The following is a 3,053-nucleotide window of genomic DNA, read 5'->3' as shown; positions in this document are numbered from 1 at the left end:
ATACTTAATTACACAGAATAAATATGACTAGAGAGGCAAAATGTTGCTGATTTTATTGTGATTAAAGTATTTGAAAAATTTGCACAACTTTTGAATCAGGAGATACTAGGTAACAAAGTGTATGTAAGATGTAAAATATAAAGGTGTTTTCTCAAAAGTTTAATTTTAGGTATGGAAAACTCTTTTTGAATTTCTGGAACTAACAATTCAGCTTAGCCTAATTATTCCAGATCGACATTGCTTTGTTTTGGTCAGAACCCTCCTATGACTCAGGTTAGAGAGCTGCGGTCATGGACTAAGCAGGGCTTTTGAAAGGGCGAATGTCACAGAAATGCCCTCCCTTTGCTCTTTGTTTATTTTTCAAGCCCCGATTGTCTATCCACAATTTTGTTCATCATGAACATTTTCCTGAATGAAAGAAATTCTCAAACCACCTGCAACATTCAACACGGGCTCTAGAACATTTCTCTGCACAAGCTTTGATACACTCAGTAAGTGGCATCTCCAAACTGTTGCGATAGCATCTAGGTAGTATCTAGAGGCAGCAGTGAGATACTGATACTGTCTGAGGCCTTGATAATAAGAAACTCAAGGCTGCCCTGCTTCCCATCCAGCTTCCTGCTTGTGGCCTTAAAAAGCTGTTGAGGCCGGCCCAAGGCGTTGGGACCCAGCACCCGTGTGGGAGACCCAGAAGAAGCTCCTGGCTCCTGGCTTCGATCAGCTCAGCTCAGTTGTTGCATGCACTTGGGGAGTGAAGCAACGGACAGAAGATCTTTCTGTCTCCTCCTCTCTGTAAATGTGCCTTTCCAATGAAAATAAATAAATCTTAATAAAGAAAGAAGCCCACGGGGAGTTACACTAACTAAATCAGCATCTAAATGCACAGGATACTGGTCATCCATGCTAGATAGCAGGATAGCTTAAAACACCAATTCCCATAATTCCTGAAGATCAAGATTCTGGGAAACTCGCATGAGATGGTGCTTAGGCCCTCAGCCTGCACTACCACTCCCTGCGCCTGTAGGACCTGCTTGTGGTGGGCGGGAGGCCTCAGTCTGCATCCAGCGAGCCTCTCCACCTGACAACCTGCTTCTTCTAGGAGTTACCCAAGATAGGACAGAAGCCACAGACCTCTGACAGCCTCCTTTTTAAAGCTGCCCACACCGTCACTTCTACTTTGATTTGTTTAGAAGTTGTCAGCAAGTCCATCTTGCACTTCAAGGCAAGAGGAAGAGGCTCTACTGTGTGAAGACATCAAAGAATTCACGTTCACTTTGAGAAACCCCAGCACACTCACATCTACTTACAGCTAGTGCCTCCCTGTGTGTTGTCAGAATCTCTTAGGGGGCCTCCGGGCCAGGGAGGTTACTTGTTAGAGTCTGCTGCGCATTCATTGGCGTGGAATGTGATGTCGTCAGAGCTCTTTGACCTCGAAGCCTCATTGGGTGGTGTTTTTCATACCTGATGGGTGTACTTTTTTCCAGCAGCAACCCCCAGTTCTCATTGGTGTCCAGTAGAAGGTGTGGTTCTGACACTAACCAGGGTTAGCCAGACCTCACAGCCTAAACGTACAGTCCCCCGCTTCATTTGCTCCTGGTAAATGAGGTACCAAAGCTACACACACCTCCACCTCCCCCCACCCCAGATTCAGATGCCTGGAATGATTCACAGAACTGAGGAAAGTAGTTTACTGGTTGTCACAGTGGTGCTGTGTACTCAGTTTTCAAACAGACACGTACCTTGGGCTGAAGCTGGCACAGACCTTGCATTCCTTGTTGAAGCCCATCCTCCTCCCAGCTTGTCTCTGTTTCCCAACCTGGAATTTCAGTATCTTCTTCAAAGGTTTTTCATGTATGTTTTTTAGAGATTTATTTGAAAGAGTTGCAAAAAGAGGGAGAGACAGAGCGATCTATTCACTAGTTCACTTCCCTGGTGACCACAAAGGCCAGGGCTGAGCGTGCTTTAAATAGAAGTCAGGAGCTTCACCTGAGCCTCTCGCGTGGGGGCAGGGCCCGACACTTGGGTCATCTACTGCTGCTTTCCCAGGCTCATTGTTAGAACTGAGACTCCAGCTGGTGCCCTGGTGAAATGCCAGCATTGCAGGTGGCCCCACCATGGGCCCCTGGAACACTTGCTCAACCTTTTAAGGTACAGACTGTAATTCAGTGGGCTCTTTTTTTGGGGGGTGGCTGTCCTAAATGGTTTATATTAGGTATGAGGTTTACAAACATGACTGGTGTTAGCGACAGTGGTGCAGCTGGAGCGTGTTGTGCCTTCTCCAGGCTGCACGGCGAGAACCACCAATTGTGTGGCGGAACTTGTGGCCCTTGCCAAGGCCACGACTCTTGTGGCTTGCAGAAGTCAGCCCATGCATCTCCCTGTGCTTGTGGATGGGCTTGGTGATCCACTGGGTGTCAGGGTTTCTTCTGATAGCTTTGTGGAATGGATCAATGAGGATCACCTCAAAAAACTTGTATGTGGAATCTTCACCAACCCAGTAAGAATTCAGGACTCGCAGAGCCCCACAGTGATGCCCTGCTCATTCTTTGGCCACAGACTGTAGGCTCTGTGCAAACTCCAGCTGGTTAACACCCTGATGGACAGGCTTGCTGTAGGTCGCACGGTTAGGCATGGAGCGCTTGCGGCCGCTGTGGCACACACAAATTCTATAGATGACATAACCTTGCTTGGCCTTGTAGTCCAGCCTGTGGGCCTTGCCAGGCCACGTGGGGTGGGGCACCCGGTGCAGCCCTGAGAGCTGGTGGTACTGCCAGCAGCGAACCAAGAAGCCCATCACATCCGACTGCTTCTTCCTCCTCAGCTCCTGGATGTACTTGTAGGCACCCATCCTGGCTCACCTGATAGCTGCCAGCTGGCTGAAAGGAGTGGGCTTCTTAAATGCTAATGAAGAAAATAGGCAGAGGACCTGGTGTGGTAGCTCAGCAGCTAAAGTCATCACCTTACATGCCCTGTGATCCCATATGGGCACCGATTCTAATCCCGGGGGTCCTGCTACCCATCCAGCTCCCTGCCTGTGGCCTGGAAAAGCAGTC

The 3,053-nt window shown here is 48.6% G+C and overlaps 1 pseudogene; it reads right to left on the bottom strand.

Moving 5' to 3' along the window:
- Window positions 1-2,217: 2,217 nt before the first annotated feature.
- LOC131480961 (large ribosomal subunit protein eL15-like) lies at window positions 2,218-2,848 on the bottom strand (annotated as a pseudogene).
- Between the last annotated feature and the right edge of the window lie 205 nt (window positions 2,849-3,053).

Source organism: Ochotona princeps, chromosome 8, assembly GCF_030435755.1.
Source record: "Ochotona princeps isolate mOchPri1 chromosome 8, mOchPri1.hap1, whole genome shotgun sequence".
Taxonomy (NCBI): domain Eukaryota; kingdom Metazoa; phylum Chordata; class Mammalia; order Lagomorpha; family Ochotonidae; genus Ochotona; species Ochotona princeps.
This window is presented reverse-complemented; position numbering and strand designations above follow the sequence as displayed.